A 13,292-nucleotide genomic window follows, 5' to 3' on the forward strand; every position below is an offset into this window, starting at 1 on the left:
CTAGAGCCGCGGGATTTCCTTATTCCTCTGACCTGAGATGGCCCCATTTTTAGTCCCTCAGGCTGTGGAAGAAGTTGCCAAGTGAAAAATGCAACTGGTTCTTATGAGGGGAACATTTACTCTTTAGGATCTGTGTACGCTACTCCTGACTGATCTCTATGAAGAGGAGCCAAATAAAATGTGTCAGAACAGGTCTCCATGGCAGCTGATAAGAATGTTAAGTAGGCTGCTTTACACAGGTCTGCACAAGAGGAAAACAACATTAATGCTTCATGGCTCTGAAATGCCATCGATGTAAGCTCTGGCAAAGGGGCAGCTTATAAGCCATCCATACTTTCTCTTCCTCTGCAGCCCTCAGTCGCCTTCAGACATTTAGAATGTTTCCTAATAACCAGGCTGGCATTGGGGTATCCATCTGTGTTCCTTGGCTCAGCATACATCTGGGGTGTCTTCCATCTCTCCTCAGGGACAAGTTATGGTTTCTGAACTATACTCTACACAAACCAGATTTGCCTCAACTATCTTTTGAGTCATACAAAGTTTTGATTCTTTAGAGATTGTGGTCAAAGGCAAGGTGGCGATAGTAGAAAGCATGCTACCCTCGAAGCTGGGGAGACCAGGATTCAAATCTAGCAAATCTGGCTGAGAGAGCCTGGTACAGACATAGGGTCAATGGAGGAATGGCGGTAGCCTTCAAAAAGATTTGGATTTTTTTTTTAATATAGCAGGTAAGCACTCAGCAATTTCCCAAACGCAATCTAGCCAGATCTCTTCCTCGGACTGTTCTGAGCCTGGCTAATGTGTATCTGCCCATTTACTTACATTTTGCTGCTGACGACGCTAGGACCCTGAAAGTGGTGATGGGATGGGATGGGATTAATCTGATCAGAGTAGAAAAGGTTTTTGATGACAGGGCCAAGATTCAAACTAAGGCATTCTGACTAAAACTCTTTTAGAGCTCTCTGCGGGTGTAGACAAGTGGGTACCAACAGGTACTTCCACCGTGTAGAACCAGTCACTGTCTTCAAGTGTTAGCCATCACTTGGGAGGGCAGTCTGTACGGGTCTGCACCTGCTTGGGCCACGGGCCTTATTTTCCCATCTAGAACGTGTTTGGACCAGGGATAGCAGCTTCGCCTCCAGCGAAGATTTTAATGGCCCTTTCGCGGAGGGACAGCCGTCTACACCGGCCCTGGCACTAGGGGGCCCTTTTTATTCCTTGGGGGATGGGAGGTGAGAATAGGCATGGATGAGGCTACAAGGACGATCCCGTCCACCGCGTCGCCAGGAAAAATCCACCGAAAAACAACAAGGGCTCGTTTGCTTCCTGAGGCGCCCACGGGGACTAAGGGCCTTAGGGCTTCGGGAGCTTCTCTAAGGGCAGGGCTGGGCCCGGCCCGGCCTGCAGCACCACAGTCAAGCCCGTGACCTAGCAGCCGTCGCGCGCCCAGCCCGGGAGCTCGCGCAGCCCACGAATTAGGAGCGCGCGGCCCAGGCGCAGAGACCCGTCATAGTCACGTGCCCTTGGCGTTGCGGACCTGAGTAGGCGTTGGGGATGCAGGAGGTTTTGGACTGACGGGCCGCGCGACCTGTCAGCAGGGGGCGCTGACCCTAACCGGTGGGCGAAGCGGCTTGTGATTGGGGAACCAGCCCCGGTGAGGGGCGTATTCCTTGCCGGTATGGTTGCTATGACGCCAGGCCCCCGCCCCCTCGGCTGGCCGCCATCTTGTTGTTGATTCGTACCCAGTCGGAGCCGAGCCGGGAGCGGGTACGGAGCGGCCGCTGAAGGGCCGCCGCTGTCGGGGCTCTGCCGCCAGCGCTGCCTGCCTGCCGGCTGGGCGGGCCAGACCCTGGAGGCCCGGGGGGCCCAGCCCCCGGGGGAGAGCCGCGGCCGTCAACTGCCAGGGCCCCGCGGGTGAGTCACGGGAAGGAAGCCAACCCGTAGTGACGGGGCGAGAGCTGGGGAGCTCTGGACGAGCTGAGAGGACCGTGGGAGAGCTGCGCTCCTAGAGGCCCAAGGGCGTGGGGAGGGGGCTCCGGGGACCTCCGGGGGCCGTGAGGGTCCCCAGGGAGAGAGGCGGGTGGCTGCCCTGCTCTTCAGCCTATGGGGTCAGGGCAAGGGGAAGGGGCATCCTTGGGGGCGAAGATGGAAGGAGGGATGGGGGGGAGGTGGAGAATGGGATGCGGAAGGGAGGAGGAGGGGGAGGAGATGAGAAGGCCGCTGAGGCTGTGGCAGAGGAGCCGCGGAAACCTGCTCTCTTTTACAAATGGGGAAACTGAGACTAGAGAGAAGCCCTGGGGATCCTGCGGGGAGGGTGGGTGCCTAGGGGGAAAGAGCCCTTGGTAGGAGAAGAGATGGAGGAGAGGGAGGAAGGGGACTGCGAAGTGGAGATGGTGTTCAGAAGGAAAGCGGTAGGCCAGAGATAGGGAAGGGAGCGGAGCTTATATAACAGTAATAACAATAGTAGCTAACATTTATGTGGCGCCTACTGTGTGCCGGGCACTGCGCTAAATGCATTAATTCTAACAGCAATCCTGGGACGGAAGTGCTATTTGTATTCTCATTTTACAAAAGAAGGAGGGGAAATATAGAAATATATACATACGTGTGTATACATATGTACATTCACATGTGCTAATATACTTGTGCATGTGTGGTTGTATGTATGTACACATTGTGTGCATTCATATATGCACATACATATACATATGTACACACACATATATGTCTGTATAATCATTGAAAGGGTTCAGAAGGCCCCTCCCTATATACAGTAAAGACAGGATGCTGTGCCATTGGCTTTCTTGACTGACCCGCTCTCAGAGCAAAGGGATGTATGTCTTCATCTTCGGGAAAGTGAATTGCAGTGAGAATGATCCCAGAGCTCTGTGGATAGCAGGTTGTTTTCCTCGGGGACTTACCTCAGTTTGGGTCACAGAGCTTTTCCCTTATTTCTCTTGGGTAGAAGTAGCCATCTGAATGCTCAGTAATCCAGGGCAGGGTGTGCAATGCATTAGGATGTGCTTGCTCAGTGGGAAGCTGGCTTCAGAGTCTTGCAGCACAATCAGACCTGGCTTGATGCTGACAAGATCATAATTTTGTTCCCAAGTAGATTGGAAAAGAGCTTCTTTTCCTAGCGTCATTCCTGGAAAGGTAGTTCCTATTTCTTGAGATGAAAAATGTCTTTTTAGATTGTTGACTTTGTGCTAACCAATTCTTTTGTTTATTTCAGGGTGCCTTGTACTACATGCCCTTCTGCTGCCTCCTTGCATATATCTACCCAAAGACACACAGTTCAAATACTTCAGAGGTACCTATTTTGTTTTTATGGAATAGATAGAATATTTTAAATATTCATATTACTCTTAACTGTAGTGCGATCTTTCCGTTATTGTCTGATTTGGAGAACATTGATATGAACAATTAGGATTCCATTGATCTTTCCTTGGAGAAATAAGAGTATTCTTCCAACTTCGTCAATTGGAAGCTGTCTTATTAGCTATCTGATGTTAAATCAAGTTCAGGAAATAGAGCTGATTGTTATCCTGAGTCCCATTTTATTGTAAATCCAAGTTCAAACAGTGCTAAAATGGAGTTTGCATAGAAACCAGGAAAGGGAATATCTGTTTATTTGTGAAAGTCATTTATTAGCCTTCATCTTGGTTTTTGAGGATTTAGAAATAGGATCTATAGAATAGATCCAACTATTGCTATTTTATTGGAAGAATTAGTTTCTTCATCTTAATCCCCAAATTTCATTGCAAAGAAAGCTATCATTTTTAACTTGGAACTTTAAATCAGCCTTCTAGTGAAATGTATATTTGTTAATGACACAAGTTGAAATGCTTCCTAATTATAAGTCTTTGTCATAAGGAAACAAAAACATTGGAATGGTTTTCCTTTTTAGTTACTTTGCAAGTGAGGTTTATTTTTAAGATTAAGAACATCAGTTAACCCCATGTTTTCCCCTTTTCCCCTAAGTAACACTTAGAATTTTGAAAAATTCATGAAATCTGAAGTATTTGCATAAATCCCTTTTTGAGTTCTGGTCAGACTTAGTATCTTGGCACCTTAGAGTTGTAAGTAATTCACTATAGAAGACAGCAAGCCATTTGTTCCCAGGAGATACTTTTCTGAAATTTTTGGACTTTTTTTTTTTTGATGAGGCTAGGAATGAGAGGGGGGGGAGTGCCAAAATAAAAAGGAGATGATACTCTGTCTTTTTTTTTTTTTTTTAAATGAATGAGGCATTTATTAAGTGCTTACTATGTGAAAAGCATTGTTCTAAATAACAAGGGTACAAATTGAAAAACGGAACAGTCTCTGCTTTCAAGGAGCTCATCTTCTAATGAGGGAAATGGCATAAAAACAACCATGCACAAAGAGAAGATGTAGGCTAAATTAGAGATAATTAACAGAGAGAAAACACTCTTGTTAAGGGAAATCAGAGATGACTGATGGTAGAAGGTGGGGTACAGAGTATGGAGGATAGGATGGCGGGGCAAGGCGGGAAAAGAAAAATAAGAGAAGACTGGAAAAACAGGAGAGGTGGGACATGAATAACAAATAAGGTTTTATATTTAATCCTGGAGATGATAGGGAGCCACTGGAGAGGGGGACAGGGTTGGGTTATGGTCTGAATTGGGCTTTAGGAAAATCAATTTGACAGCTGAAGGGAGGATGGACTGAAACTCAGGAGAGAGACTTGAGGCAGGCAGACTTGCCAGCAAGCTGTTGTGATAGGTGTGGGGTGATGAGGGCCTGCACCCACGTTGTGGCAGGGTCTGAGAGATGTTGCAAGGATGAAATTGATGGAACTTAGCAACAAGATTGGACACAAGAAGTGAGAGGAAGGGAATAAGGATGACAAATAGCTTGTGAACTTGGAGGGGGGGGGGTTCTCTCACAGTAAGAAGGGAGTTAGGAAGTTGGAGAGAGGGAATGTTGGGGAAATTTTGAAATCCTTTTAGGACATGTTTGGTTTAAGATGTCTATAGGGCATGCAGTTAGAGATGCCCAATAAGTAGTTGGGGGTGCTGATCTGGAGGTTAGAGAAGTTAGAGCTGTGTAAGTAGCTTTGAGAATCATCAGCAAAGAGATGAAAAGTTAATGTATGGGAGCTGATGAGACCACTCAATAAAATTGTATAGAAGGAGAGGAGAAGAAGGCTCAGGAGAAAGTCCTGTGGGACCCTTGCCATTAGCAGGCTTGCCTCAGACAAGTGTCCAGTAAAGGAAACTGAGGATACTCAGACAGTAGGAAGAGAAGTAGGATAGAGCAGTGACATGGAAACTAGAAAGAAGAGAGCACCAAGAAGTGAGCAGTAATATCAAAGGCTTGCTTAGCTTGCTAAGATTCTGAAAAGTAATCATTATTTATCCCATTATTATTTCTTTGGAGTATCTCTTAAGGGAGAAAGCTTCCAAAACTGGAGACACTTTAGTGTTCTTACAAGTACTAATATTTAAGTCAATTTGTTAACTGTAGGATTAAAGCCGGCAATTATTTTAAAAATTAAACATTTAACCACTAACAATGACAAACTAACATGTAAACTGTGGAGTGAAATCTTATGTAAATACTTAGTATGTAGCAAAATAATTAAATGAAAGATATTTCTGTCCTTGTAAGCTTAGTATGAAATCTAATATTTTTGGTTATATTTTCATAGGTATACATACAAATTAATGTTTTTGTTATGATTCTGTTAATTTCATTTTGTTTTACTTAGCCTAGGTAAAGACAAAGTTTCTTTGTTATTCTTTTTTCCTTGTTTCCCTGAGTATTTTCATTTAGTTTGTTTATGGGTTATCCATTCATCATGAGCATAAGTGACAGAAATTAAGTCTATTGAAAAGTGAAATATGTAGCTTTTAATATCTTCATCAAGGACAATTTGGTAATTGATATAGAGCTGTTTTGGCTCAAATACACATTAGCCAGTTAAACTGAAAACGCTTATGTAAATGTAAAGGACGATATTAACTAAATTGGAAGGAGATTCTCTCACACTCACACTTCCCCCCCCTTATTACCATTTATGTATTTATAGGCACAGTAAAAGTTGGATTCCCCAATATGTCATCAATTAGAAATCTCGTTTTAATTAACACTTCCAGGATTTGCTAATATAATAATGATATCTCTTCATAGTGATAATCTATACAAAGCAGCATGATATGGTGGAAAGAGCTCAGATTTTGAACCTAAGTTAAAGTCCTGCCCTTGTTAATACCTTTATGATTTGGGACCAATAATCCTGTGCCTCATTTTCCTCATTTGCAAAATGAGGCATTTGTATTAGATAATAATTTCTACTTAAATTGTGTGACCTTGAGAATGACAAGGTGCTGATACCTTTTGTTCAGTTGTGTCTGATTCTTTGTGACTCCATTAGGGATTTTCTTAGCAAAGGTACTGCAGAGGTTGGCTATTTCCTTCTTCGGTTCATTTTTATAAATGAGGAAACTAAGGCAAATGGGGCAGGGGCTGAGGAGTAAATGACTTGCTCGAAGTCACATAGCTGGTAAGTGTCTGACCAAACTTGAATTTGGGAAGAGGAGTCTCCTTGACTCCAGGCCTGGCATTCTTTATCTGCTGTGCCACCTAGCTGTCCCCAAATACTTGTAGAATCCTCAAAGAACAGTTGTGTTTGATTTTACTGTTAAATGTATTTTTTTTTTTTTTGGTCTTAAATTTATTAAAGATAATCTGCAAATAGGAAGGTTTGTATTAGTGATTTTTTTACCAGAATATTCCATTTGCCTCATCATGCCATCCAATAGTCTGTTTATTACCCAAATACAGATAATGTACCATAATAGATAAAAGAGCCAGTCTTGGAGCCATTAAGGCCTGGGTTCAAAGACCATCTCAGAGCTTCCTGGCCCTGTTGTATGAATCTGGGCAAATTCCTTTGTTTCTCAGGGCTCAAAGGCAATTCTAAGAGTAAAGTTGCAAAGAAGGTGCTGATCTGTGTTGGTATAGACATGGTTTCCTCATCTGGACTTCGCCATCTGCACTTCTTATATGAGGAAAGCACGTGAGATTTTCAAAGTGCTTTTGCATGCACCCTTATTTTAGTTTGGTAAATAAAGTAAACTGAAGTAAAATCTGGGCATTTATTTTTAAAATTGAACACTTAACTACTAACAGTGACAAACTAACATGTAAACTGTGAAGTGAAATCTTACATAAATCCTTAGTATTTAACAAAACAATTAAATTAAATGAAAAAATATTGATGTTATTTATCAGTTTAGTTTGAAATCTATTTTGGCTATATTTTCATCATTATACATATGAGTTAATGTTTTTCTGGTTATATTTTCAATGCTATGCATGTGAATTAATGTTTTTATTATGGTCTGTTGATTTTATTTTGTATTACTTTGTTTAGGTATTATTTCCTTGTTTGATATTTATTTTTATGGTACAATAATAACTTATTACATTAATACAATGTAGTGAATGTCTTATTCAGCTATTTTCTAATCATTGGACATATGGGTTGTTTATAATTCATGCTATTACAGATAAAACAGCTATAAATATTTTTGTATTACAGTTTTTTCCCCTCCTCTTAAATGATATTTTTAGAATATAATTGTACTCGTGGAATCATTGAGGAATGATTAGTTTTGTGATTCTTCTATTTTGGCCATTTTTTCTCAAAATAACTTGTACCACTCTTACATTACTTACCATTGTTTTAGCAGCATTGTATCGGAGTGTATTGGCCCTTGTAGTAAGGCAATTATTTTTATATCATTTTGATGATGAAAAGGGAAGCAATGTCTAAGACCGAAGTTAAGTGATTTATCTAAGTTCACATTAAATTACTGGTAAGGCTGAAACTAGAACTCGGATCTCCTTACTCCCACTTCTATGCTCTTTCCAATGTTGATAGTTGACTGTACTATGAACCCAGCTCAGCACTTTGCATATAATAAGCACTTAGTAACTGCTTCTTGACTTTAGGTATTGTATTTTAAAATTTGCAGAGTATTTAACCTACTCATCTCTTTTGATCCTCACTGCCACCCTTAGAGGTAGCTACATACAGAGGGGAAGGCGAGATCGACACTCAGGCCTTACTCCTACCTTGACAGCATTCCCTCCCATCTGCTAAGCTGCTGCCTTTGAGATTTCAGTACATGTGTTACCTGTCTGTAGAACCTTGCTGGCGCCTCTGATTTTGTTGCTCTTTTACTTGTATTATTGTTCTGTGTATGCATAGATAGAAAAGAGATTTATTAACGGCTTCCTCTGTCTCAGGCACTGTGCTCGGGTAGGGGTACAAATAAAAGTAAGTATGATACTTTCTGCCTCAGGTAGCTTAAATTCTAATGGAGGAAGGCAGCACACAATGGCTAGTTGGAAGAGGGAGAAATGTTTGGGTATATTCAAAAAATTTTATAGGGTCTTCTACCAAGGTAGTTAAAGCCAAAACCTATGATAGTGTTTGAGGGCTGGAGACCAGTTTTCTAGTGGAGGAGAAGATAATTCCAGTGATTTAATTCACTCTCCTGAGCTTTGTGAGGAGAGTGCATTTTTATTTATTCTTGTGACAAAGGCCCTAAATATGAATGGGGCTCTGGGGATATAGTAGATGCTCATTAAATGAGTGTGTTAGTAAATGAATTTGGTTCTTAAATTCTGTTTAAAACAACGTGTTTCTGTTAGTCTTGGAGGAAAATGTGGTGTTTAGAAAAAAGTGGTCAGAGTAAGTATGTGTGAAAGCATTTTAATGTCTAAAAACATTTAATTAAAGAATAAGATCAACTTATTCATTGTATAAACATACATTTTATATATATATATATATAGCAAATCACAACTATATAGGAACAAAGCCTTTTGGAAAAATAAGATTCTATTTTTACATAATTATTATTTGAAGTATTTTCCTTAGTCCTCTGGTTGTAAATAGTATTACAAATGCTGGGGACTATGCCTCTGTCTACTCTCTTTGCATTTGATTTTGCATATTGGCAAAAAGACATTATATCTGACCCTTGAATTGCTCCAGGGGTTTGGATTGTTTGTAATTATGAAAATTATTTTATTTCTCTTTAAAATTACATCATTGATAGGGGTCTAAGGTGTTATTATTTTTTGTGAGCTAAATTTTTAACAGGATGTCATCATAGCTGTAGTTGATTGTGGACTGAATAATCCATTCTAAATCTAGATAAATATATGCCTTATAATTAACTGGAGTGGTTTTCCTCCCCAAGGAAGATGTTAGTGATTTAGTAGCATATGGTATCAGGGTTGGGATTTGTGGGTCTTTTGTTCAGAGAATTTCCCTTTTTGAGGAAGGATTCAAGGCCTAGAACTTATGATTGATCTATTAAACTTAACCAACTTTTGTACATATTTTGATTTTAGACTGTTTCTTTGATATTTTGGATAAGAATACTGACCACCACTTAGAGATAATGAATTGCTCAAAATAAAAAGTTTTGAGCTACTTTGAAAACATTTTTATGGAAATTTTTAGTATTATTATGTTTAGTATTTTTTCAGTATTAATTATTAATATGTTCTATGACATTAAACAGCCTTCAGGCCCATGATCGTGACCAAGTCAACCAACCTCTCTGAGTCTCTGAAGACTGAATCCTTAAGTGAGAGGGTTGGACTAGACTAGATGATTCCTCTCTAACTTGGACATTCTAGGATTCTGTCTTTGTCTGAAGGAGGACAAATGGCAGACTCTCCATCTAGGTTAAGATAATCAGCAAGTAATTGGAGATGCCAGACTACATATAGTTCATGGGGAATGATTAAGACTGGAGATTGATTGGGAGTCAGTCATTTGCATGGAGGTCATAATTGAAACCATAGGAATGCATGAGATTGATAGGAAAAGAAGACCAAATGTATACTTATGGGGAAACCCTTTTATGTAGAGATTAGAGGAATATGAGTGAATCAGCAAAGGAGACAGAGTGAAATTCTTTAAAAGTTCAACTAAAATGAACTGCAGATATATATTGTATCAAATAATTTTGAGAGGTGAAAGGGAAGTTTTATCAGCTATCCATCTAATTCAAAACATTCTTATTTACCATCAAGTGGTTGTCTAATTTACACATGAAGATCTTTAACGTTTCAAGTGTTATTTATGGTTCAGACAAGGAAACGGAGGCATCAAAATTTACATGTTGGTGAAGCTGTGAACTAGACTGGCTCAACCATTCTAGAATACAATTTGGAATAATTGGATTAAAGAAATGTAAAAATGAATTTTGTCACTAAACAGTATGCTTGGAATTAGGAAGATTAGGCTTCATCAGTTCAAATCTGATCTCAGACACTTACCAGCTGTATGACACTGAGGCAAGTCGCTTAAGTCCTATTCGCCTTAGTTCCTCATTTGTAAAATGAGTTGGAGAAATGACAAACCACTCCCAAGTATCTTTGCCAAGAAAAACCAAAATGACGTCATGAAAGTTGGATATTATTGAACAACAACAAATTTTGGCGTAAATAAGAATTTTTTTAGACCATGGGATCTAAGCTTAGAAGTGGGATCTCTTAGTTGCATAATGTCCAATTTCCAGAATGGTTGTTATAATTTTAAAATTCCATCAATAATGCTTTACGGTATCAGTTTTCCCACAGCCCCTCTATCATTGACTATTCTCTGCTTTTGCTTTTGTTTTTGTTTTGTTTGAGGATGAAGGGGTTATGCTGTTTGGTGACTATGTCCACAGCCTCCTGACTTTTCTTGAGAAAATACTTGCAATTGTAAGTGTCTTAATTGTCTTTCATATAATTATAAGTGTCTAATCAATAATTTGTTGAATGATAAAAAAAATTTATCTATTTTATAATCCATTGATCTCTTTCATTTCTTGATCCTGTGCCATATTTTTCGACTTTTTTTTTCATTGTGCTCCCCTATCCATTCTTCTGCGTTGAAGACACCAAGTACTAAGATATACATTAGTTCAGTTTGGATGGTCTGTGGTAGTAAAATTTCTCTACATCCTTGCTTTCCACAATAGATGTTGCTACATAAATTGCAATGATCTTTATAGGATTCTTTTTATAAATGCTTATTGAGAGCACAGTAATTTGAAATGCCCAAATGTTTTGTGAAATATTTCTTGTTGCCTTTAGATGCATGATCAAAATCAAATAAACTACTTATTTGCCTCTTTGAGGAGGACCTGTGAATCATTCTTCTATTTAGTTTCAACTTTTTGTCTTGGGGGTTTATTTTTAACTGAGAATGTCAAGATTGATATGATTCGATTCAAAACTCATTGGTCACTGCCCAAGGATCTTGCCTTTAAGATACTGATCACTAAATCAGTTTACAAATGGTAGAACCAGGACAACATCGAATCAAGTGCTGTTTTGTAATCTGTTTAATAGGTTTCCATTACCAAAGAATTCATGTCCAAGTTGTCAACTTATTGGTGATGAGGATTTTTATACATAGATAGCTAGGCTGATCCTTAGAAAGCAGATGACAGTGGTACTATTTACTTCACTTTGCATGATTTTTTTATATAAAAGTCTTCCCAGATTTTTCTGAAACTCATCATTTTCTAGTATTCCATCACAATGATATACCCAGAACTTATTTATTCTCCAATTAACAAGTGTCTCCTTAGTTTTCAATTCCTTGCCAACACAAAAAATACTATAAATTTTTTTCATAAAATTTATATTTTTATCTCTTTGGGATATAAATTTAGTAATGATATTGCTATACCAAAGAGAATATACAGTTTTTTTATAGCCCTTTAAGCATAGTTCCAGATCAAAATGGTTGATTCAGTTCACAGCTCTACCAGTAATTTATTAATGTCCCAGTTTTCCACATACTTTCCAGCATTTGTCATTTTCTTTTTCTGCCTTGTTAGCCAATCTAATAGTGTGAGATGTTTTGATTTGCATTTCTCTAATCAAAATTTAGGAACATTTTTATTCTCTCCCTCCAATTTAGGAGCATTTTTTTTTTCTCTCCCCCCTCCTCACTTAATAGTATTTTATATTTCCCAATTACATGTAAAGACAGGTTTCGACATTCATTTTTATAATATTTTGAGTTCCAGATTTTTCTCCCTTTTTCTCTTCCCTCCCCTTTCCTGAAATAATCATGTTAAATACATTTCTATATAATAGAACATTTTTTCATATCATTATAGGTAGCTTTGATTTCTTCATCTGAAAACTGCCTGTTCTTATATCCATTAGGGAATAGATCTTATTTTTTTTGTATTTGGCTCAAGTTTCTCTATTTAAGAAATGAGACCTTCATGAGAGAAATTTTCTGTAAATTTCAATTTTCCAGTTTTCCTTCCAATTTTGGCAGTATTTGCTTTGCATATACGTTTTTGAAATTTTATTTTCCCCAATTACACATAAAAACCATTAAAATTATACTTAGATTATATGTGTATGTATATATATTATGTATTTCCTTATGAATCATATTGGGAGGGGAAAAAATCAGAACAAAAGGGAAAAAAACAAGGAAAAAATAGAAGAAGAAAAAAAGGACACAGCATATATTGATTTATATTCAGTCTCCATAGTTTTTTGTCTGGATGTGGATGGCATTTTCCATCCAAAATAAAATCAGAATTGTCCATTTTACTTCCCATGATCATATCTCTTGTTTGTTCAATCTTTCCTTATCTATAGGTCTGATAGGAACATTTTTCCATGTTGTTCTAATGTTTTGGTTTTTTTTCCATTTAATAGTATTTTTTTCCCCAAATTTTTCTTTCTTCCTCCCTTCCCAAGACAGCAAGCAAAGTTATACATGTATAATCATAAGAAAATAAGGAAAACATAAAAAAGGGGGAAAGGGAATAGTGTGCTTCGAACTCTGTTCAGTTTTCACAGTTCTGCTCTGAAATAGCATTTTCCATAAGAAGTTTATTGGAATTGTCTTGATATGTCTTTATGTCTAAATTGTTTATCCATTTTAATCTTATCCTGTTGTGTGATGTCAGTTATTGGTTTATGCCTAGTTTTTTCTAAATGTCTAAAGACATTTTTGTCAAATGGTGAATTCTTATCCCTAAAACTTGGATCTTTGGGTTTATCAAGCATTAGATTACTATGGTCATTTATTACTTTGTATTGATCTGCTACTTTATTTCTTAATACCAGATTATTTTTAGGAGTAGCATTTTGTAATATAGTTTGAATCTAATACTATTAGGCCACCTTCTTTCACATTTTTTTCATTGATTTCCTTGATCTTCTTACCCTTTTTTTCTTTCAGGTGAAATTTATTGTTATTTTTTTTCCTAACTCTC

At 38.4% G+C, this 13,292-nt stretch overlaps 1 protein-coding gene across 6 annotated transcripts in view; it reads left to right on the plus strand.

The window, feature by feature from the left end:
* The first annotated feature begins 1,736 nt into the window (after nt 1–1,736).
* IP6K1 (inositol hexakisphosphate kinase 1) overlaps nt 1,737–13,292 on the plus strand; it is a 64,058-nt gene continuing 52,502 nt past the window's right edge. For 2 of the 6 annotated variants that reach the window (XM_051986405.1, XM_051986427.1), the window contains exons 1-3: nt 1,737–1,914; nt 3,233–3,310; nt 10,687–10,758. The gene's annotated coding sequence lies outside the window, so the exon portion shown is untranslated. The remainder of the gene's footprint in view (nt 1,915–3,232; nt 3,311–10,686; nt 10,759–13,292) is intronic. The other 4 variants (XM_051986416.1, XM_051986447.1, XM_051986396.1 and 1 more) reach the window with 2 other exon arrangements.

The sequence above is a fragment of the Antechinus flavipes genome, chromosome 1 (genome assembly GCF_016432865.1).
Source record: "Antechinus flavipes isolate AdamAnt ecotype Samford, QLD, Australia chromosome 1, AdamAnt_v2, whole genome shotgun sequence".
In the NCBI taxonomy this organism is placed as follows: Eukaryota; Metazoa; Chordata; class Mammalia; order Dasyuromorphia; family Dasyuridae; genus Antechinus; species Antechinus flavipes.